Source organism: Alligator mississippiensis, chromosome 5, assembly GCF_030867095.1.
Source record: "Alligator mississippiensis isolate rAllMis1 chromosome 5, rAllMis1, whole genome shotgun sequence".
Classification (NCBI taxonomy): Eukaryota; Metazoa; Chordata; order Crocodylia; family Alligatoridae; genus Alligator; species Alligator mississippiensis.
In genome coordinates this window covers 73919178-73944309 of record NC_081828.1, presented here as the reverse complement: position 1 = coordinate 73944309, position 25132 = coordinate 73919178, and the positions used below count along the sequence as shown (strand labels likewise).

Genomic DNA, 25132 nt, shown 5'->3' with positions numbered 1-25132 from the left:
AAAAGAAAAGGAACAAAGATCAGAAAAAAATACATGTAAAGCACCAAAAAAATAAAGTATTAAGTCAAACTTTCATTTTAATAATATATTTTATTTTCCTTCCGGTTAGGTATGGAGAGTTTTCATAAAGAACAAAACCCCCCCAAAAATAAAAGAATAAAAAAACCAACCCCCCTCCCCCCCAAAAAAAACCAAACCAAACCAAACCAAACCCTTGACATTCCTTTAGATGGCATTTGAGAAAGTATTAAAGTACATTTTTTTGGAGGGGGGAGTAAAAATTAATTGACTATTAAAAAATATTTTTCTTGAAGACAAAACTAGACAAATACAAGCTAGATGGGCAGACCAAAAACATCCAAGGTGAAAAATGACATTTCTATTTCTAGTGATAATTCTTGTAACTCTGCAGCTGAAGACGGACAGATACAGAACATAATAATCTCAGCCACTCTAAGATCTTCCAAACTTGTTCCAAGACCAGCCTCTTTAAAATACACCTGTTGTTGCCTCTCTGGTTATGGGCTTAAAGCAGTATCACAAAAGAAAGCATCTTGTCCAGCTAATCCAGAAAAAATGGAAAAAGAGAAGGTGAGAAAGTGAAGAAACATCATTAAGGGAGAAAAGGAAATATGATGAGATGTTTGGGACAAAAGGAAACTTCCTGCTGGCTTTGTCATCACCTAAAGGTGATGGTTTGGAGAGCTGCTCTCTCACATTTTTTGTTTACAAAGGAGGCCTAATTTCAAGAGTATACCAGTTTTGATTAATTGGTTTCTAGCCTCACAATCCTCTCCTTTGCCAGATAGTATTTTAACATAGTCCTTGGATAGTAGCAGTTAAATATATATTTTATTTATTATTTGTATTGATTTCTTAAATGCAACACAAACATCAGAAAATCATTGTTGCAGGGCACGAAGGTGCCTTCTCCTTTAAGGGTTAAAATTGCCTAGGGAGAGAGCCCTAGCAGTCAGGCAGGAACCCCACAGGTTCAGGTTACTGTAGCAGCAGGCCTAAGGAGAAAATTAGCCTGCACCTGCAGCCGGTCAGCTGACCAGAATAGGCAGGGCCCTAGGCCCATATAAACCCCAGGGCTGGGACTAGAGAGTCAGTTCTCTGCTAGTAGCTGAAGGGGAAGGAGCTTCCAGGGAGGAATTGCCTAGAGATACTGCAGTTGCCTGGTATGCTGTATTTAGGGCTAATGGGGATCCAGGAGCTCACCAGGTACCCTTGACTACTAGGCACTTAGTGCCAGGAAAGAATTTGACTCTTTTAAAAGGGCAGAGCACACCCTGAACTTTCAGTGTTATGTTATAGCTCAGCGGCTTATATTTTGGTTGCTGCCTTATAACACTGGAGGATTGGGCTGAGGCTATTGGGGAAGGAGGAGGTCTCATCAGGGGTTCACTACAGTATGGGGACCCCAGTTCCAGTGTGGGTGCAGGATTTGTGGGGAACAGACCCCAGTGCCAGTGTGGGTGCAGTGACAATGGGAGTGTGTGGACCCCAGTGCCAGGGGGCGCTGAGAGAGAGAGAGAGACAGACAGACAGGGCTGCAGAGAGCCCAGTGATGACTGAAGGCCAAGCTAATTTAAGGCCTTGGAGGGATAATGAGTGAATGCCATCTGTGAGGCTTGGGGCATGGTAAAGGGACAGTTTGGAGCCATGCATCTAGCCCATAAGGCTGAGGGTGTCTCAAGAGGCATCCATTTTGGAGTGGGACCCAAAAGGGGTCTGAGAACCCACAGGATTCAGTGGGGTCCATCAGGACCATGCCCAACAAACTTGAGAGCAGCCTCCCTATTCATAATAATCACTAACAAGATGTGGCAGGTGGAGAGAGGGTGCCCATTGGGCAGGATTGGCACGGTCAAGGAGCCCTAGGGGTATCATGGCCATCCTTGGGGATCCCATTCCGTGACAATCATATATCTACATGTATAGATATATAACTCCACTATATATTTTAACCTGAAGTACATACATGTCTGTCTCAAACAATAAGTAATAAAGGGTAGAAGAAGAAAAAGGAGGAGGCAAGGATAGAAGAAAATGAGATATGTAGAAGGAATAGTAATTAATCAAAAATTTAAGAACTCTTTCCAAATTACACCAAACTCTTTAAACCAATCAAGTTTCATAAATATGATTCAATTCCTCTGTGAATTTTTGTAAAGAATCGTGTGTAACAAATTGAATTTAATTTTGGTAAGCTTGTGTGAAAGGTCTCTATTAGGGCTGTGCAAAGCTTTGGTTCCTGATTTGATTCAGTGGAGATTTGGCCAGATTCAATGGCTGAATCTCTGAATCCTAACTGAATTGGAGGACCCTTTAATCTCTCTAAATCGAATTGGAACCCTCCGAATCAATTTGGTGATTCAGACATAGATACAGCTTTAAACGTTTTTTCTACATACCTCTAGGTAGTGGGTGGCTCGTGAATACTGGTATGGTAGGGCTCATAGAATGCCCCATGGGAGCATGGGGGGGGGGGGTCCCCAGCGCGCTCCCCAGCGGACCTGGAAGTGGACTAGAAGTACTTCTAGTCCACTTCTGGATTCGCTGCCAAGCATGTGTGGGACCTCCCACACTCCTGTGGGATGCTCCATCTGCCCCAGCATTGCAGAATTCAAAAGCTGCTCTGGTACCTCAAGGTATGTAGAAAAAACATTTAAAGCTGTGTCTATGTCCAAATCGCTGATTCTCTGAATCAGCACTGAATCTTTAGATTTGAATTTGGCCAAATCAAATCAGGGCCACTAATCCAAATCAACGAATTGAATCAGTGTCCCGAATTTGAGCTGAATCTGAATTGAATAGGGCCTGCTTTGCACACCCCTAGTCTCTATTCCATAGACATAATCTGTTAAAGGAGGATGTGCCCATTTGATTTTGTGTATGCTTCCATGGTTTAAACATGTGAAAACTCTAGTTTCACTGAAGTCAATTGCAAATTCATAGTGTTGTGTTATAACTATTTAACACTTAGGATTCTGTGCTTAACTTGGTTTTTCCTTTTTCTTTCTTTGTTTCTGTGAGATCTTTATCTCTGAAAGCAGTTTTAGGTCAGATTAACGAAATGGAGTGAATCATTTTATTTTCTTCCCTTATAAAGATTTTTATATTTCTCCTTCCTTTTCTGCCTCCCTTAAATAGAGATGTAAGAAGTATAGACTAGGTGAAAAAGGCATGTTTCTTTTTGTACCGGAGAACATAAACATTATATTTGACATTTTTCCTTTGCATAATGTATTATAAATGTTGGAATCACTACAGTGTGTCGTTTTCTTTTAGTACTTAGGATGTGAAACTAGGCTAGAAGCTGAAGGCACCTAATTTAATGAATATATATTAGAGGTGGTAGCTGTTTAGATTAATGTATTTTAGACTTTATAACTTTAATTTGTATCATTTAAATGTTCTGCTATTGGGTTTTGTTATACTTTTTTCTGCTAGTCTGAAGAATTATTTAGGAAAGTTTTGTTTCCCCTGCAGGTACTTATAGATTGTGACCAAATAACTCTTTAAGCATCTCTTTGCGTTTTTGTTTTTGGTTTTTTTTTTTTGATAAGCCTGTGAAGTATTTCAACACTTCAATAATTCTCTTTGTTCTTCTGTGAACGATCTTCAGTTTATCAACATCTTTTATACATTGTAGGCACTAGAATAAGACACAATATTCCAGAAGTAATTGAACTAGCAACAAGTACATAAACTATTCCCAAATGAAAGTTCCTCGTTTTGGGCCTTATATTCAGATGGTTATTTACCATAAACCTGGTGTATTTTGCAGTCACTGTTTTAAACAGTAGGTTATTCTCCTCCTATTCTCTGACATGGGGCCTTGTGATTGGCTGTGTGAAAATACTAATTGTTTGCTTGTGTCCAGCTAACTGGTAATCTAGCTTGTTCTTTTTGTTAAATCGCCCACTTCCAATCTTTGACTTGCCTGCAAACTTTATCATACATGACTTTTTATTTTTAATCTTTTTTTTAATAACCTTAAATAAAAGATCATAAGGCCAATACTTAATTCCTACACAATGCCACTAGAAATGCGGTGATTTAATGATATTACCCCTCTTTCCATCAAACATTTTGGGACCCATCAAGTAACCAATTTTTAATTCATTTAATGTGCGTAATATTTATATTGTTCTAGTACCTTAATAAAAATGTCACATGGCACTGTTACACATCTGACACAAATCAAAGTGTATAAAAACAAATGATTATCAATCAAATTTTATAATCTCCTTTCATATATTATTAGTTTGTATTCTGGAATATACACTTCATAAAATAAAGTAGAGGAACTATGTAATTTATACGTGACATTACTCCTCTTTTTCAAAAGGAGTTTCTGTTTAAAGGATTTTAATAAAAGTATGAGTAACTTGAAAATTAGACTTTTGCTTGAAAGACATGACATCTCTGGAGTGCATGACTTCATAAACTGGGATATTATGTTATCCTGAGAAGAGTGAATCAATAGCTATTTGTAATTCCTCAATTTTAAAGGAAGTGCAATATCTTAGGAGGTCTATCAAGGTATCATAGCTAAATAAGAGCTGTGAAGAATGTCTTGGGTGTAAAGTTGAAAAAATAAGGATTTGAATGAGCAAGGGATGTATATCAATTCCAAATTATATACAAATACATTATTCCAGACACTTGTCCTTTCTCAACTTCTATGCCTTGAAGTATTCCTAGAACCTAATGATATTAGACAGGAAAAGGCATTTATCCAGAATGTTGAGGAAAATGCTCAGTGAGCATGTATTCATTAATATTTGACAATTATTATTAGATGAAAAGAAGAAATACTCTTCAACCACAAGATGTCTTTTGGTAGTAGGAAGAAGTCTACTGCAGTCTGCTTTTTGCCGTTGACATTTCCCATTATTTCTGTTGTGGTTCATCTCTGTAGACAGAGCTGAACAAATATAGCAGGTGTTGGAAATTTGAATAGAAAAAAAACCCCCTAGTGTAGGAAAGGTCATGACGAGTCTGTTTGGAAGAAATAGTACTCAATCTCATCATAAACAACACTACTTTAATAGTTGTCTAATCCCCTACAATCTAATTCAAGGCTAATGAGGTGAATGCTGACATTACAGGAACTTACTTTTTGTGTAGTGTAATAAAAAGGGCAATTGAATAAGGTTTCTACTGCCCTTTTGTGAGCATGAATTACAGCTCACAAGTCAAGGATTTATATGGCCATAAAGATAGGAAATAAGTTGCAGTTTTATTCTGTTATACCCCAGGAGTTTAGTCATCAGCAAGCAAATGGCCAAGAGTTAAAAATTTCTAGATTATATCATCATCAAATACTGTTTTTACAATCCTGTGATATAAGAGGAGCTATCAAGAAAGTCATCCATACTTTTTGAAAATTGATTATGGGTCAACAAATTGTATGGCTATTATCATTTATGTGGAGGAATGTCAGTAATTTAAGCAACTCTGTGTGTAACTGGTGGGACTGGGACTGATAACTTTGCTATAACTACTGTAATGTGGGCCATGTCCTCTTCTTCTTAAGTCTCTTTTCTTATTTATTTGATCTGTATGCTATACTCTTCAAAAAAGCTCAGGGCAGCTTACAGCAATAAAATCATAAAAATGGATAAAATAGTAAAACCATCATAAAACAGTTCCCCAAAGAATATCCAAATTTAACACCCCCCTGCTAAAAGCTGGTCCAAATCAAAAGGTCCTACACTGCTTCTGAAAAATGACCCAGCTTGGACTCTGGTGGGCCTGGATGTCCTTTGGACAAGCAAACTTGGTGCACAGATAGTACTAGTCGGAGGTTGAGGAAAAAGGGAGGAAGCAGTCCCTTGGATGTGTAGGAACCAGGACATTTATATCATGTCACCTACTCTACCTCATCCTTCACTAACCAGGCCTGCCAACATATATCTAAGATATCATACTACTGCTGCCCTGGCAAGGGGTCAGGCCAACTCTCAGGATCTCAATATTGTGCTGTTAGACAGGAGGCTGTGACACAACTGCACATATACAAAATACACACAAATCAATTAGTTGCATACACACACACACTACCAGCTGAGGCACATACACATCCAAACCAGCCTAGGACCATGCATACTTATCACCAATTCAAGCACATACACTATACACCCCAAAAGTTAGACACAGATCACTAATTAGTTTATCATGCACGCAATGCCATATATATACACTCACACTCACTGTCACACTAGCAACTCAGATACACACATGTTCAGAATAACCAGTCTAGGCTCATGCACACCTATCACCAGTTTAAGCCCATACACACTACACACACCAAATTTAGACAGAATTAGCTACCAGTTACCATCACCTGCACATCCAATACACATATGTGGATTACTAATCCATATACCCCCCCGCCCACACACAATGATATCTATATATGTGTATTTACTAATTCACACACAAACCACCCACCTACACATACACACAGGTGAGTTCCTAAGTTGGGTGTTGTGATGCATATGTATGTATGTGCTTGGTGTACTTGGGATACCTGGGGAAAGGTTAAGGTAAGAAAGTAGAAGTGTAGGGAGTTAAAGTTACCAGGACTGGGATTAGATCCGGTAGACTATAGGGGCCTGGGCTGAAGAACTGAGGCTTGGGGGTGACTTTAGGTTAATTGATCTTAAACAATTAAAAGACAATGCCCAAAGCCTGCAGAACAGGGAAGCATGCCGGCACAGAGTTTGGGACTGGAGCCAGAGCTACGGGGGAGCAGAAAAGGTAGTTGGGGACAGGGAAAATGGGACTAAGGGAAAGTGTGGGTGTTAAAGAGAGGCTCTGGGTGTGGGGAGCTAGAGGATGGCTCCAGGGCAGCTAGAGAAGTTGCTGGGAGTGGCAGTAGGTGATGGAAGCTGGAGAATATTGCAAGACAGCTAATAGGAGCTGGGAAGCTGCAGGAGGGGAGGTGGGGGGAAGATTACAGAAGGTGCAGGGGAAGCCTGAAAACAGAGAGACGGACAGCAGAAAATCGCAGGAAAAGCAGCAGACAGCAAGGACAGCAGGAAAGCAAGGAGAGGCTGAGAGGTAGCAGAAAAGGGGAGATGGAATTGGGAGGAGATCGGAAAACTAGCAGAGAGGGTGGGAACTGGAGCTGAGAGAGAGAGAATGAGGCTGGAATTTAAGATGGGGAAGGGACTGGGATTCAGTAAAACATGGCCCAACTCCGGGGTTGCAAATGATAGTGGTTTTATTGCACAGGGGAGACGGTGTCACAATGCCAAATTGGTTCCCTTGCACCCACCCACTCACACAATGGCAGCAGGGGTTAGAGAGGCTTTGTGCAGAGGCTGAAGTCCACTTAAGTCTAGGAGGAGAAAGAAAGAGAGAGAAAGAGAGTCCAAATTGTAGGAGGAGGTTCCCTGTTTGTGGCATGGTGCTGGTCCAGATGGAAATGGTGTTCCCACTGAGTGTGTCTTCACTGCCACTTTTTATAGGGGCAGAACTTGTGTGACCCTGGTGATAGGAGGCATGCCCAGGCATGGTCAGCCCCTGGAGTACTGAACATGTGTGCTTCATGCAGGGATGTGCAGTTTCAGGTGTCTAATGGTGAGAGTTGCTAGTTTTGCAGGGTCCTTTGTCTTTCAAATGCTGGTCTTGTCTCTGTTTCTGGGTGAGGTTCATGGTTCCTGTGTGAATCAATGCGAGGTGATGACCCAGTCATTACAGGCAATTCAGTAGAGGCCTGCTACCATTGTATTTCAAACATTCCCAATCATTCTTATTCATTGGGGAACCAATTTACATGGGAGGGGTATGTGACTCATACAGTTGCAACATGGGATGCCCAGGCAGAGGACAGAAGATGGAGGCTTGACATTCAAAAAAAAAAAAAAAAAAAAAAAAAGAAACTTGACATGACTTTGGTTCACTTTCAAACACAGGCCTAAACCGTACAATATCCATATGAAAAAATAAAAATCAATACGAAAATGATGATAATACAATATACAAGAGTAAAAATCAATACAAACCTAATAATAATACAATATAAAATGATGGATTTCCAAAACCAAAAACTTGCTACCAAAATAAAAATGTTTAAAGCTTATCCTAAGTCTGAGCTCACTTAGACTTATTTATAGGGAATAGAGAGGGAGAGAAAGTCAGAAATGGTTGGGGAAGGGGAGGGAATGAATTTTAAAATAAATGCAAAAAAAAAAAAAGAAGAAAACTGGGGGTTCTGCTACACTACTACACTTTTTGCCCCAAATAAATTGTTTCTTTGGGAGGTTAATTACAGGTGAGGGAGCAAGATGGTAAAACATTAGTTAAACGTATGCCTGTGAAAAGCACACAAACTGAATGAAGACAGGCAAGGGTTACAGTCTGCTTTGAATATGTAACATTTTATGACTAATTTTCTGATCCATAACACACACTTTGGTTTTATGAAATGTCCAATATGTATAAATACTTCTCTGTTTTGTTATGTTATATTAGTTTTAAACCTTATGCCAATGACTCTCAGCTAAGGTGCCATGTCACCCTGGAGTGCTGTGAGATCTTTAAAAGGGTGATGCAAGGTATGAGGAAATAAGCACCCTCAGGCTTATCCCTACCTGGACTCTCTGCAAGTAAATAAGTACCATAATATATAAGTTAGTTTTTTGAAATTGGGTGCCACTAAATTGAGAAGTTATGGTGGGGTTCCTCAAGTTAAAAAAGGTTGAGAATCACTTCAATATAAAACTCTCTCTTATAATAATCATTCCACCCCAGCATATGAGATGTAAGAAAACTTGTTAGTCTACACAGAAAGCAGGGCAGGGTGGTACCTTAAAGACTACCTTGTTTAGAAAGGCATAAGCTTTTGTGGGCTACAGCCTACTTCAATAGATGCCATGAACTCCTATTAACTGCTGAATGTATGGCATCTGATAAAGAAGGCTGTAGATGAAAGCCTGGGAAGTCTGCTGCTTCCCAGAAGCCCATATCCGAGACATTGCGGAGAGGATCCCTAAACTCATCCAGCCCACTGACCACTACCCTATGCTTCTTATCCATGTGGGCACCAATGACCTGGATCGGAACCCTCCCAGCCGGGTCATGAGGTGCTACAGGGATTTGGGAGTGGGGCCTAAGGAGTTGGGGACGCAGGTGGTGTTTTCCTCGATCCTTCTGGTTTTGGGCTGTGGGCTGAGGAGGGAGAGGAGGATTGAGGTAGCTAACCAAAGACTGCGGTGCTGGTGTCATTGGGAAGGCTTTGGCTTTCATGACCACAGTCCACTCTTTGGTGAGAGAGGCAGTGAGAAGGGACGGCTTCCACCTCTCTCCACTGGGGAGGAGACTCTTCTCAGCCAGACTAGCTGACCTGCTCCACTGGGCTTTAAACTAAGCCCGCTGGGGGATGGGAGGGGACTACCAACGCTGCTGGTCTGCTGAGCAACCCTTGCAAAGCCAGCAGGCCAAGGCACTTAAGGGAGTTTACCCCTGCCCCAGCCCTAGAGCAAGTTGCAGGCAAGGCAAGGGGCCCCAAGGGGACACTTGCATGCCTGTAGACCAATGCCAGGAGCTTGGCGAATAAACAGGAGGAACTTGTCCTCCTGCTTAATGCAAACAATTATGATGTCATAGGGATAACAGACCTGATGGGACTCTACCCATCACTGGACCACGGCTATAGACAGCTATACCCTGTACAGGAGGGATGAAGTGGACAAAAGGGGCGGAGGTGTAGCTCTCTATGTCAAGGAGAGCTACACATCCCTACAAGCTGACATAGGCACCCAGGGTGGACGACTAGAGACCCTCTGGGTTAAAATCGGTGGGGAACATGGCACAGGGGTTACAATGCTGGGAGTCTACTACTGACCTTCCTCCCAGAATCAAGAGATTGACTAGGAGTTCACCAGGGAATTGGCTGAGACCGTGTGCTCCCTGTCCATGGTTGTCATGGGAGACTTGAAGTACCTGGACATCTTGTGAGAAGAAGGCTTGGCCAAATCTGAATGGTCGCAAAGCTTCCTCACGTGTGTGGATGAGCTCTATGTGGCTCAAGAAGTCTACAGGCCAACAAGAGGCAAAGTGCTGCTCGACCTGGTACTGGCAACTGGGGACAACCTAATCAGTGACCTAACGATCGAAGGGAAGCTGGGTGACAGCGACCATGAGCTGATCACCTTCACCATCTGCTGAAAACTGTCAAGTCAGTCAGCAGTACAGAGGTTCTCGACTTCAGAAGTGCTGACTTTGACAAGCTCAGGAGACTTGTCAGTGAGGCCCTAAGGGACCATGACCCCAAGGGGAGGGGAGTCCAGGAAGAGTGGTTGCTCCTCAAGGGAACAATCCTAGATGCACAAGCTAAGGCTATTGCATCTTGGGGAGCGGGGAAGGCAGAAAGAGGGCACAGCAGCCCCCTTGGCTCAACAAGGAACTAGCAGTCCTCCTCTGTCTAAAAAGACAGACCTACAAAGGATGTATTATGGGATACACCTCCAAGGAGGAATATATTGCACTGGTTAGGACCTGCAGGGAGCAAACCAGGAAAGCCAAGGCTGCAATGGAACTCCAACTGGCTACAAGTATCAAGGACAATAAAAAGTCCTTGTTTAGATGTGGGGAGCCGGAGGAAAAGCAAGGGCAACATTGGACCCCTGCTAAACCTGAAGGGAGAACTGATGACTGACACCCAGGAAAAAGCCAATTTACTAAATGGGTACTTTGCGTCAGTCTTCCACAAGTCCCATGGGATGCCCCTGCCCATTATGGGACAGGGACGCCTAAGTGAGGGTGGTTCCTTGCCTTCCATCAATGCTAACCTCGTGAAGGAACACCTTGAGAGGCTGGACACCTTCAAGTGCGCTGGCCCTGACAATTTACACCCCAGAGTACTCAAGGAGCTGGCCTGCATCATAGCTCAGCCCCTGGCATGGATCTTTGAGAGCTCCTGGCGCTCTGGAGAAGTGCCCAATGATTGGAAGAAGGCTAATGTGGTGCCTATCTTCAAGAAAGGGAGGAAAGCAGATCTGGCAAACTACAGGCCCATAAGCCTGACTTCTATCCCGGGGGTCTTTAGAAAAGATTATCAAAGAGGCCATTCTTAATGGAATGGCAGACGGCAACACCCTGAGGTATAGCCAGCACAGATTTGTTGCAGGTAGGTCGTGCTTGACCAATCTCATTTCCTTTTATGACCAGGTGACCTATCACCTGGACAAGGGGAAAGAGATTGATGTCATATCTTGACTTTTAAAAAAGCCTTCTATCTGGTATCCCATGATCACCTTTTGGCAAAACTGGCCAACTGTGGCTTCGGGCCCACCATGATTTGCTGGCTGGGGATTTGGCTCTGTGGTCAGACCCAGAGGGTGGTGGTTGATGGAAGTCGATCGTCACGGTGCCCTGTGACCAGCGGGGTCCCTCAAGGCTCTGTCCTTGGACCTATTTTGTTCAGCCTCTTCATTAATGATGTGAACATTGGAGTCAGAAGCGGATTGGCCAAGTTCACTGATGATACCAAACTTTGGGGTAAAGCATCCACAGCTGAGGACATGGGGGTAATCCAGTCTGACCTTGACAAACTCAGGAAATGGGTGGATGAGAACCTGATGGTGTTTAATATTGAAAAATGCAAGGTTCTCCACTGTGAGAGGAAAAGCCTGCAGCATGTCTATAGGCTCGGCAGTGCTACGTTGACTAGCACTACGGACGAGAGGGACTTGGTGGTCATGCTTGACCACAAGATGAACATGAGCCTTCAATGTGATGCCACAGCTAGTAAAGTGAGCAAAACTCTGGCTTGCATCCATTGATGCTTCTCAAGCAAATCCCAAGACGTCGTTCTCCTGTTGTACTTGGCCTTGGTGAGGCCGCAGCTGGAGTACTGCATCCAGTTTTGGGCTCCCCAATTCAAAAAGGATGTGGAGAAGCTTGAGGGAGTCCAGAGGAGAGCCACATGTGTTCAGAGGTCAGGAAAGCAGACCTTATGATGAGAGGCTGAGAGCAATGGGACTCTTCAGCCTGGAAAAGTGCAGGCTCAGGGGTGATTTGATGGCCACCTATAAGTTTTTAAAAGGGGTGTTTACCAGGATCTGGGGGGAACGTTTGTTCACCAGAGTGCCCCAAGGGATGAGAGGGTTGAATGATTATAAACTCCTGCAAGATCATTTCAGGCTGGACGTAAGGAAGGACTTCTTTACTGTTCGAGCCTCCAAGGTCTGGAATAGCCTGCCGCTGGAGGTGGTTCAAGCACCTGCTTTGAACGCCTTCAAGAGAAACCTGGATATTTTATCTTGCTGGGATCCTATGACCCCAGCTGACTTCCTGCCCCTGGGGCAGGGGGCTGGACTCCATGATCTTCCGAGGTCCCTTCCAGCCCTAATGTCTATGAAGCCTATAAAAGTGTATATCTTTCTGAACAAGTTATTCTTTATGGTGCCACCCTGGTCTGCCTTCTGCCTGACTTCAGATGAACATGGCTAACACTAGCTTCAGACTAACATTTCCTCACTCGTCTTAGACACATTTTTCAGATGAAAATTGGTCCTCTGTAGAGGTGCTACATATTTCTTAAATACCATGTAAGCCCTTTGAATAGGCCTGGAAGTCATGAACAGAAATATTAACAGCACTGAAAGGGAAGTACCACAGTATTAAGAAGGGAGAGCCATATCCAAAGTCCTCTAATATCCAAGGGATATTTCCCCTTTCTTCCAACCTTTGTTTTCTGAATGGACTTTCTGCACTGAAGTCTCTCTCTCCTATTGAACACGTTATTTATTTATTTATTTTAAGTCTTATTTCAGGTCTCTCTTGCATAGTATCATGTGATGCCACATTTCTCCAGTTTGCATTTTGGAACAGAGCTTGAAGAAATGTAGGCAGAAAGTGTGCCTATGTGTACATCATGCCTGATGTCCTCCTGAGCTAGTTCTTTTTCTTTTACCCACCCTGAGCCATTCAAAGCTGTTTTCCTGAGACTCTGGCAACAATGCATCTGCTTATGTCACATGCTGTCTTTTAACAGTTTGGAATAATTTTCTAAATTGGTGAAAGGCAACTCAAAGTCTAAAACTCATACTTTAGAGGGAAGTGATGTACATATAGAGATAAAGTTGGTAAAAACTATGTGACCTATACAAGTGCCCTCTGCCAGGCACTGGATAGCAGTTAACAAGAGGTGAGTTCAATTTAGAAGTTTTACACAATTTTTCACCTTTGGCTTGTTCTCAGCCAGAAACCTGGGAAAATAAATGATACCTGAGCATCCCAATGTGAACAAACTTTCCCAGTTTCATGCAATATTATAACAGGATTTATTATGGGGGGCAAAATGGGACAAGATCTCAGGGGAAACCTAAACTGTCAATAGCCCACTACAAGCAACTGCTAACAGGCTGCCACAGTCAATATGGTCAAGATTTCTCCTAGTTCAATGCAGGGTGCATTTGGTAGCTAATGGGATCAATTTACCTGCAAATTCCAAATTTTCCATCACTTCACCATCATTGGGGGATCCTGCTCCACCACCGCAATTGCTACCATTCCTTGGTGCCACTGTGGGACACTGTTTCATTACTGCCACTTCTTGCAACCAATGGAGTGGCATTGCACTGCTGCTGTGGCTCCTCACCATCACTGAGGGGATGTGGCTCCACCACTGCTACTGTCCCTGCTCTTTGCCATGATTGAAGAATGCTGCTTTTGTTCTTCACTGCTACTGCAATGCTTCAACCCAGCTCTGATGTTTCAGACAAACTCAAGGATTCCAGTGCATTTTAGATTTTAAAAGTTTTATAATAGGCCTCGCCCTGGCCCATTATAGGTACTCCAGAGATTTTTTTCAATTTTTTTAGAAACAAACAGGTAACAGACTTCAACCCAAACCTATTTTAGGGATTTATATATCACTAGTATCTCTGTTAGGCTTGATAGCAAATTGTAAATCCATCTTAGGGAAAGGTCTTTGAAAGAGTTTCCTTAAAACTTCCTTTTCGTACACCTGAGCTGAAGGTCTGTCTACCTTAGATCTCCACACAAGTCATTGTGAGTGCAACCTTTACCTAATTTTCTTCTTACAGCATTAATACCCTTATAAACTTTAAAGTTTTGGAGGGGAAAGTCAGTGAACACAAAACCCAACTCACCTGACCCCTTACATTCAAACTGCTAAAATGTAGTTAAAATGAATTAATGTAGGTAAAACAAGTACAAAGAATTCCCAGTACATTGACCATGCATAGGAACATAGATATGCAGATGAGGGATTCAGTTCCTAACTACCTGATCATGCATAACCATGGAGACATGCGGATAAGCTTCACAGAGACTTTGTTACAGACCACATACATAAAGAAGTGTACACAAGCAATTCAAACTGCCTCAATGTGCCTTATAGTAATTATAGGGAAGATTAAAAATGCTACATTCCATGACAAAAAATGATAAAGATTTTAATTAAAATACTTAAAGCTTATACTCTGGATACACACAGAGCATTATGCCAATAAGCTTATTAAAAAATGCAGTTTTCATTTAAAAAAAAAAAACTCACTGAGTACTAAGCACATACTTTAGATTTTTACTTGGGTTATTTGCTGTTTGTTTGTTTGACTTTTTTTGATTTGGTCCTCGCCTGGCTAGAGCTGTATCAAGTGTGCAGTGTAAAGGAATTAGTAATGACTGAATGTTACCTTAACTCAGATTAAATCAGTGCCAATGAAATGTTAATGTAAGTCAATGTCAACACCACTAGCAAAGTCAGTGCTGACACATCACACTAGATATTTCTTTGTGTTCAAGAGTGACCTGAAGATCTCACAAATTTCTCAGTGACTTTGCCTGCACTTGCTGACTGCATGAAATGTAATCACTCAGGCAACATTCATGCCATGCTTTATGTATTGGTAGCAAGTAGTACCCTTTGTTATTACAGGCATGTGAAGAGCTATCTGAGCTGGAGTGTTATTTTAGTTAAATATATCACTTACACCATTTGCAACATATACAGAAATTTTCCCATATTATAACTATCTTTCAGGAGCCAAGTAAATGACTTGACATTTTTAAAATACATAGCTAAATTCACTGTCATGAAGAGGCTGCTTTGCTTTGCTTTTCATAAACAAATGCAACTCCTATTATCACAAAATGGTTACAAAACTTTCCTTTGTAAAATTAAGCCACTTTTGCTTCAGTTCAAAAACTTTGATTTGAGTAGACCCATAACTAAGCCTTTTGTCATCTTAAATCTATTATAAAAAATACATTCCAGTTTTGATTATTGTGTATATTTGCATTTTAAAATACCCAACTTCTAGCCACCCTGGATAAGGAATGCTAAAATCTACAGCAAAAGTTCTGTAGGGATATTCCATGACTTGATATATGATTATGAAAATGGTCTAGACATTTTGGTACTATGTCTACCGAAATACCCTGTAGGTTAATTCTTTCATCATCCCAAATCTATTGATTTAGTTTTGAGCCTGTGTGCTTCTTCTTAGAATCATAGAGAAGTAGGGCTGGAAGGGACCTTGAGAGGTCATCTAGGTGAACTTCCTGCCACACTGTTCTAACAGTGATGCACTATAACTAAGTAATTTAATTTACAGTCTATGACACCATTTTAAAATCTTCCATTTAGTTCAGTATCTCATTAATCTATCAGCCTAATCTCACTAACTAAAGATGAATATTTTATGCAAAACCTGAATGCTTTTTTTTTATGTATGATTTAATTTCTCAGATGAGATGTTATATTGTCCATTGCTGTTTGTCTACGGAATGAAGGACATTGTCATTCTCATAGGCAACCTAAGGAAGTATGGGTTGGATTAATGGATTGTAAGGTGTATCAAAAACTGGCTGGATCATCTAGTCCTGGGGCTGGTTTTGTTCAATATGTTCATCAATGATCTGGAAGATGGGATAAAGTTGAGTTTGATGGGGTGACATCATCTAGTTTGCAAATGACACCAAGCTAGGAGGAATACACTGGAGGGTAGGGCTAGGGTTCAGAGATATCTAGATAAATTGGAGGATTGGACCGAAAGAGATGTCCTTATTGAGTTTTACAATAAGTGCAAAGTAAGGGCAAGTGCAAAGTCCTGCATTTAGGATGAAACAACCATGCACTGGCATAGGCTAGGGATTGACTGGCTAAGCAGCAGCTCTGCAGAAAAGGACCTGGGGTGCCCAATGAATGATAGACAGCTATAGGGGAGTGCAGATGGTGAGGTGTATCATCACATATAAAACACACATTTTCTCCAGTTAAAGATAAACTAGAAGCTTTACTGATATGTTAGGGGCCTAGGAATGTATTATTCAGTTAAGTTATTTGTTTTTGCTTCAGTCTTAATTGGAATGAGTTAAAAAACAATCTACATGGCTATGAAATAAAAGCTTCATCACCAGGAGCAGCTAACAGACAGCAGAATGGAAGAACAAAGGATAGTTTGATTGGTGGAACATCCGATCATTAAAAGAAGAGAGGGTCATTAATACATTTGGAGTGGAGAGTTTAGAAAAGATCAGGTAGATTATAATGAGCCATGAAGTCAATTGACTGCCTCAGCACTGCCTGACTAGAAATGCTGCTGCCACTTCTAGGTGGTTGATTTTAAAGTTTGGGTGGAGCAGGAATCAAATGGAGACTGATTATAGTCACTATTCAAACTTTATCTTAGACAAGGCATAGTTTAAGATCTAATATTCTTTTAAATCAATAGAAAGGCTTCCATTGATTTTTATTGGATTTTGGACTCATCCCTATATATAAAAAAAAAAAAAAAATATTAAAAACATGGCTGTAATAAACATTTATACATAAAGGGCCCCACACTTTTTTTCTGGAAAGTAATTTCTGATATTTTTTGTTAAACAAAAAATTGCTTCTTGCTATTGACAAGTCTAAGCGATCAGAAATGTGCCATTAGCTAAAATACAGCAAAGTAAACTAATTTCATAAGTAATTAATGCAGGGGTTTAGGTTGTAGTCGTGTTGGTCTAAGGATATAGGCAGACAAGGTTCCTTGGGTGAATTTGATATCTTTTATTAGACCAACCCAAATGGTTGGAGAATAGTTATTAAGCAAGCTTTCGGGTTCAAAAACCCTTCGTCAGGCTAAGGATGCTGCAGCAGTTGCTGCGTGCTCTTCCTGGATGGAATGAAAAGTAAAGAAGCCAGGGGCTGGGCTGGGCTGGGGAGTCAGTTGCCAGGCAGATTGTAATGTATCAAAAATCCAATGTCTGTGTTTAGTCCCTGATCTCTAGTATCCAGGAGGTTGATGAGATGGAGCTCATAGGCTGGTCTCTGGGAAGTGTTGTGTAAATTTCCCTTGAGGATCAGGACTGAGAGATTGGAGAGAGAGTGGCCCTCCTGTGAGAAATGTGCCCCCACCGGTAATTGGGTGTTTCTGTCTTTGATGGATTTCCAGTGTGCGTTCATTCTGGTGCGCAGTTGTTGTCTGGTCTCTCCTACATATCTTCCATCAGGGCACTTGGTGCATTGGATGAGGTATATTACATTCCTGGAGGTGCAGCTGTAAGATCCTGGGATGCTGATGGCTCTGTTGTGGGGTGTAGTAATAGTGGAGGTGGTGGAGATGTGGGGGCAGGTTTTGCATTTCTTGTCATGTCACGGTCTGGATCCTTTTGGTGTGTTCTGGGCTTGAGGAAGTTTGCTTCTGGTTATGAGGTTGGCGAGGTTTGGTGCTTGTCTGAAGGCTAGGATGGGTGGCTCTGGGAAGATTTTTTTTTTAAGAATAGGGTCTTTTTCTAATATGGGTTGCAATTTTTTGAGGATTTTCTGTACAGGTTCAAGGGATGGGTGATACGTCATAACCAGCGGTGTGCAATTTGTGGGTGTTTTTCTTCTGTACTGCAGCAGTTCTTCACGTGGTATCCAGGTGGCTCTTTCAAACGTGCGATTTACCTCTCTGGAGGAGTGTCCTTGCTGGGTGAAAGCCTTTTTAAGATTGGTGAGGTGGCAATCCCGGGTGTTCTCTTCAGTACAGATGCGGTGGTATCTGAGGGCTTGGCTGTATATCACAGCTTTTTTGGTGTGTTTCGGGTGATTGCTGGTTTTGTGCAGATATGTGTGTTGGTCTGTGGGTTTCTTGTATACTGTGGTCTGTATTTTTACCCTTCTGGATACTGATCATTGTGTGAGAGGTAGAAACTTCCTATAACTATAATAACTATTCTCCAACCATTTGGGTTGGTCTAATAAAAGATATCAAATTCACCCAAGGAACCTTGTCTGCCTATAAGTAATTAATATATTTTTCGGGGCCCAAAGAGAACTTAAAGGACTTAGCTCATTGTATATAGTAGTATCCATCTGTATGATGCACACAGCACACACAAAAAGCATACCACAAAAGGTTGCCAGTTATTCTTTTGAATGCATTTAAGCAAATAACACTTTTCAGTGAAATGGCATGGAAGATTAACAAATTAATTATGTATAAGCTGACCTCGTATACCCTTGGGCACTCCGTGCCATCTCATTCATGCGTCTGCCATGCTGATACAATTTGAATTGGAACCACGCTTTCCCAGGCTTGTCTGAGTTTGCATTTTGCATCTTGTCTGGCATGCAAAAGGCTACCTTTCCAAGAAAGGAAACAAGATTTTGTTTTCTGATTAACAAAAATACCTTCCCCAGTTAGCTAATCTTTTTACAGTTATGTAAAGCCTAACCAAGTTACTGAAACATTTGTTACTATGGAAAGTATAATTTGTTTGCAGATTTTTACAATTAAAAATGATAACCAGGAGCACCTTACAGATAGCAGAGAGAGTCTGCTCAGAGTTAAGAACAAGCTGACTGATTTTGATGAAGAACAATGAGGTGAGAGCTGATTAAGAACAATGAAAGTTAAAAGTGATCTTGTTGAACATCTGGGACATATTACTTCCAATGACGAATTGTCACATAGCTTTATTCTTCAGCAGTAGCAGAACTAGGGTGGGGCAAGGGGGCATGTGCCCCAGGTATCTCCTATGATGGGGTGCTGGGATCCTCCCCCATGCCCTATCCCTAGGAGTCTTTGCTTCAGCAGTGGCAGCCCTACACTGCTCCTGACTGGCCAAAGAGCCAGGTAGGGTAGTGCTGCCCAGAGCAAGCGTGTATCTGTGAGTGGGGCAGGAATGAGTGGATTAAGTAGAATGGAGCCCTCCACTTGTCCCTAGGATGCCTTGCAGTCCTATGCCCAATATACATGTATGGCAGGAGGGAACAAAGGGGGCTCTGGCTTGCAAGGATGCACACTGGGTGCATCTACACAAGATGCTTTTCTGCACAAATTTGCTCCTGGTCAGCCCCACCCTAGGGGGCCACCCTCAGGATTGCCTCAGAGCCATGGGTCTCAGATTTTCTCCAGCCCTGGGGGTGGGACATATCTTTGTCTACCCCAGCCTCACCTTAAAGCCCTGGCCTGACTCCAGCTCCTGTGCCACCTACTGCCTGCCTGTGGCCATTGGGTCTTGAAGTAGTGGTCCCGTGCTGGCTGCCGGAGGCCCATGGATCCCAGCGGTGGCCCCCAGAACCAGCCTCACCACCTGCCTGCTACCCACACACCATGACCTTGTACTGCGGGCACCTGTGGAGGTCTGGAAGCACCTGGACTCTCAGCCGGAGCTCCCAAGGGCCATCTAAGGAGCAATAATGGCATCCTTCCCAACACCACACAGTGTCCCGGGGCTCCAATTGGTCCCAGGGAAAGACAACAGATTTATTTGCACTGTTGGGTGATGCTGAGGTGCAGAGCCAGGTTGCCTGAGGTAGGTGCTCCAACACTTATATCTATGAGGCCTGGGTGGGCTGCATGTAAGATCACAGGCACCAGCAGTCAGTGTGGCAATGATGCATAGAGGTCAAAGCCCTGCAGGCACAGTGCGTCCAGGTCACCAACCACAACTGCCCCTCCAGGACTGCCCACAGGACCTTGCCATTTATGTGGCAGCCAGACCACATCCTCACTCCCCAGTGGCCTAGCAGTGACAATCAGTATATGGGGGAGTGCCTCTTAGGGTACCAGGCATAGATCCTGGCATGTTCCACATCCCCTGCCTTGTCCAGCAGATCTGTGAGCCTGGGCCAGCGACTGCCATGCCAGCTCTGGGTGCGCAGCCCCACTCATGAGGACAATACAGGGATGGCATCAGTTACTGTGACAAGCTCCAGCTCCTCCCTGGAGAGGGCCATTGCCTAGCCAGCCAGACAGCGTGCCCTTGCACCCCAGGACAGTGGTGATAGCTGCATCACGTCAATGCCTGCAGGGACAGACAGGCTGCTGGGGATGCCTGCTACACCAATCTGGTAAGCCCTGTAGAGGAAGCAGGACCAGGGACAACCCCCCAGAGGCCTCCTCCACAGCATGCAGGGGTGGGGAAGGCAGTGCAGAACTTTATTGACCAGCCAGTACCCTCCCAACTAGGCAGCCAGAGGCCTGTCACATGCAGATAAATTTGCTGATGGCAGTGCTGATTTCCTCAGCCAGGGGGGTCAGGTACTCATACCATAGGTAGAGGAACCCTTCCAGGTGGTGGTGCACATTGCAGGGAAGCACGGGCTTGCCAGGGGTGTTGTTGAAGGTCAGGGTCCCATTCCAGGTTCTCAGATGCACCTAGGGCACCATGGTGATCACCAGGGATCTGGTTTTCTCTGATAAAAAAATCGCAAATTCTCTGATAAAAAAACCACAAATTCTCTAAGAAACCTCCCAAAATCTGGCATTAAAATTAAAGGCCCCCCACAGCCCCCAAGCCCTGCTCAGGCCTTTCACTCCCCACCCCCCACAGCCTCCACAACCTTGCTGGTGCCACTTGGCCCCCACCCACAGCCCTTGCTCCCCCAGCCCTGCCAGAGGGGGCCCCCAGCCGCTAGGGCTATGGACTTGGGTCCACAGCCCCCTGCCCTCACTCCTCCCTGCTGTGGGCTTGGGCAGGGCTCCTTGCCATTGCATACACTCCTGGGAGTCAGGGGGGACCCATGCCTCCCAGATCTGTATGCAGGGCAGGTGCAGGCTGGTAGCTCACGCTCCCAGCCTGCTTCCCTCCCCTGGGGTCTCTGTAGCCCAGCAGGCATGACCCAAAATGTCAGGGAAGAGCAGGACTGTGCAGGGATCTCCTTGCTGCTGTGAGCTCTGCACTGCCCTGCTGACACGCCTCCTGTGTGTGCCACTGCTTTGAGGCATGCAATCCTCTACTGCCCTCATTGCCCCTGCACGCAGGAGGCACATTGCCACGACAGTATGGAGTGAGCAGTGGTGATCAGCTTCTCCGTGCAGCTCCCTTCTTCCCTCCTGCCCTGCTGCCCTCCCCCAGGGCCTCCTCAGCCCAGAGGGTGCGACCCGACACAGCAAGGAAAAGCGGAGCCATGTGAAGAAGCTGCTTGCCACTGCAAGCTCTGCACTGTCTTGGCAATGCACCCCCTGCATATGGGGCTGCAGTGAGGACAACAGCACAGGGTTGCACCCCTCAAAGCAGTGGCATGCACAGGAAGTACATCACCTGGGCAGCACAGAGCTCCCAGTAGGGAGGAGATCCCCACGTGGCCCCTCTGTTCCTTGCCATACTGGGTCATTCCCACTGGGCTGCAGGGGCCCCAGGGGAGGGAAGCTCAAGTCCACAGTCTGCACCTGTCCCATGTAAAGATCTGGTGGGTGCGGGTTCCCTTTGCTCCCCTGGGAGTGTTCGTGGTGGCGAGGAGCCATCCCTTCTGAGCCACCTGCCACCCCATCCTGCTCCCCACTGGGGCCCTGCAACCACGCACCGTGGCCCCAGACCCCAAGCACCACCCAGCTGTGCAGCAGCCACAGCCCTGCCCAGCTCCCTCGGTCCCTCCCTCCAGGGGCCTCAATCCCTCTCTTCCCCATCATTTACCTGTTGGAGCTGCTTTGCAGGCTGCCCGGGGTCATGTGCATGTACATGAATGTAGCACCCCCTGTCTTCCCACCTTCCCCCACACTCTCTCCCAGCTTCCTGCAGGCTGGAACTCTACCAGCCTGCAGGGAGCTCATTGCAAAATCTGTGGGTTTCTCTGGTAAAATGGGAAATCCGTGTTTGCATCTGGTAAAAACTAAAAACTGCAGTTTACTCCATTTTTCTGTGGGAAATGGAAAACCTGGATCCCTGGTGATCACCAGCAGCAAAGTTGGGCACCCCTCGTTATGCTTAAACAGCTTGCTGTAGTGTTCCTGGAGGAGTCTCAGCAGAGGCATGCTTGTGGCACAGGCCACATGCAGTGGGGGCCTTGTCTTGGGCCACCTATCCAGAGAGGCCCACTGGGGAGAGGGTGGGGGCATCACCAGCTCTGTGTCCCAGCAGGGTGGGAAGTACTCACCTCCTGAGCCTGGATGGAATAGGCCTGATGCCATGGGAGCAAACTACCTTGCCTCCAGGAGGATAAGTCAGGGAGTGGCTTGGGAGCAGCTCTTGCAGCTGCTGCCAGGAGCCAGTGCTGGCCAGGCCTGGGTAGAGGTATCAGGATGGCAGGCTGCCTGTGACAAGCACCAAGCAGGCCTGCTGCCCCCATGAAGGGAGTGGGGATGGAGGGCTCGGGCAGTAGCCACCTGTGGCAGGGCCTGCCTAGCCAACTTATCATGGTCCCTGGGCACCTTTGTGCACACCTCCCAATCTGAGGCTGAGTGGCACACAGCCCCCTGGTATAGTGCATGTCATTTCAAAAATGTTGCAAACTCTCACAAAGAGCCTCTCTCTCCTGACTGCAGGTCCAGAAGCTGCACACAGGGGAGAGGCACCAGCCACCACTGGGATGTGCCTTCAGGGATGCTGCCACCCTCCATTAGTGCCCTTTGACTGTACTGCTTCTAAGAGTGGTAGAAGAAAGACTAGACCCTGCTGCTGGACCAGCTGGTTAACCAAGGCAGAGGACTGGCTAATGGACTCATGGGCCTGGTGTGCTAAGGACCTCATGCATGACTGGGATAGGGACCATGAGGACTGGGTGTTCTGGGTGCTTCTGGTCCTTGAAGAAAGGCACATTACTATCCTCAAGAGAAGGTGCTGGAGCAGGAGGCCACCATGGTGGCCTGAGCAGTGGAGGTCACAAAGGAGGACTACTGCATACTGGATACCATCTTGGCCCTGGTAGTCACTTTCATGCCACACACTGCCCTGCCTTTGGCCCTGATCCTTGCTCCATCTTCCCCCTGGGAGCCACCTACAGCAAGCCCCCCAGTGGGCTTGGATTTAGGTGCAGTGGCACCTGCAGTGGCCAGGGCCCCCTGGTCCTTCACTTGTGCTGGGTCCCCTGGCAGCCAGCCCCCCTTCCTGGGCCTTCCCTGCCACTCACCCAAGTGCCATGCAGCCCTTCAGCAGGAGCTGCCTGCAGCAGAGCCAGCACCACATGTGGACCCTACTAGCCCTGGCCCCATGATGGAGAAGCGGAAGCCAGCACTGCAGGCAGAGCAAAAGCCACCCTCACCCTCAGGTGAGTTCCCAACCCACTGGCCTTGCCAGGGCACCTGCACCCACAGTGGGGTGGCCAGAGGCCAGGGTGCTGGGTGCCTGTCCCCAGGATCTACTTCATAGGTGCCTCCCCGCACTGTCCCACACTTCAGGCAGGCACACAGATCCCAATGTAAATAATGTATGGGGAAAGAGATACTTTATTGGTGGTTGGTGGTGGGGCCTGTGTTTGGGGAGGGAGAGTGGGATGGGGTCTATGTTTGTGGAGGGAAATAAAGACTTTTGCTGAAAACTGACTGAAGCAAGCACTGTGTTGTGGGTGCATGGTGGGCCGGCCAGGTGCCCTACAGTGTGGGGTGCAGGAGGAGGTAATCTGCCATTGCTTCTCTCACATGGTGCTCTGGCCCCTACTGCTGGGTGTTTGGCTCTCCCAGGGCCGTGATGTGTATGTGTGTGGGGGGACCATCACTATTGCTACCATCACAGCTGGCATGCCTACTGCCAGGCATCCTCCACCCTCTGCACCTCCTCTGCCCATGTCTCATGGAAGAGCTCCCCCCAGGCCTCGCAGATGTTATGTAGCACACAGGCTGTGATATTTACCCACGAGATGTTGGCCTTTGTGACCTCAAGACAAGTAGTAAGGGTGCACCAGCATCCCTTCAGGTTACCAAAGACACACTCCACCTGTGCACACATCCAGCCCAGGCACCTGTTGAAATGTGCCTGGTGGGGGTCGAGCTGATTGGTGTTGGGCCACATGAGCCAGGGTATGACCAGGTAGGCAGGGTACCCAATGCGGAGGGGCAGGACCATCATCTCACCCAGATGGAGGTGCAGAACACCTGGTGCCAAGGTCCCACTCCCCACCAGGGCTGGCATGGCAGAGTTCTGGAAGACCTGAGCATTGTGGGAGCCACCAGCCCAGCCAGTATTGACATTAGTAAAGGTGCCCCAGTGGTCCACCATAGCCTGAAGCATGACAGAATGGAAGCCACACCAGCTGTAGTATGTATGAGCAGTCCCCCCTGGGCAGGTAGGTGACAGGGATGTGGGTCCCATCCAGGGCCCTGATGCACTGCAGAAAGCTCAGGGTGTGGAATTCCACCACAACCTACAGGGTGTTATTGACCAAGAGCACGGTGTGGCCCAGCACATCTTGGATGGTGTCACAGATCTCCAGGATGGCCTCCCCAGTGGTCACCTTGTCCACCCTGAAGAGATGGCTGATGTAATGCAGGTTGACTGGTGTGGTAAGCTTGAGAAGGGTTATGGCCAACTGGTCTCCATGGGGAGGGGCAGCCATATGGTGGTGGGATGCTGATCCAAGTATGGGTGCAGCTGGTTGAGTAGCTCTTGGAATGTGGCCCAGCTCATCCAGAAGGAGTCTGCCCACTGGTCATCATCCCAAGTGCACTGGACAATGTGGAGGCACCAGTCTTGGCTGGCATGGTGGGCCTGTATGTGGTGGAACTGGAGCCCCAGAAGCTCATGGATGGCATTCATGGGGAATCCATGTGGGCATCATTGATGTCCCTGCTGGGGTTCAGGTGGTGGCCCAGGGGCTGGTAGGCAACAGTCCTGCACTGGGGTGGTGGACAGGGCTGAGGCTGACCTGGACCAGGTGGTGGTCACTGCAGTGGTGAAGCTCAGCAAGTGCAGTGGAAAGGAAAGTGGCATGGCATGGGTTGTTGCT

The 25132-nt window shown here is 45.6% G+C and overlaps 1 long non-coding RNA gene across 1 annotated transcript; it reads left to right on the top strand.

Annotated features, from left to right (window-relative positions):
- Positions 1–1119: 1119 nt before the first annotated feature.
- LOC132250631 (uncharacterized) lies at positions 1120–23866 on the top strand. The gene is made up of 4 exons (XR_009462225.1): positions 1120–1184; positions 18751–18853; positions 20087–20323; positions 22737–23866. It is a non-coding gene; the product is annotated as an uncharacterized LOC132250631 (long non-coding RNA).
- Positions 23867–25132: the final 1266 nt, after the last annotated feature.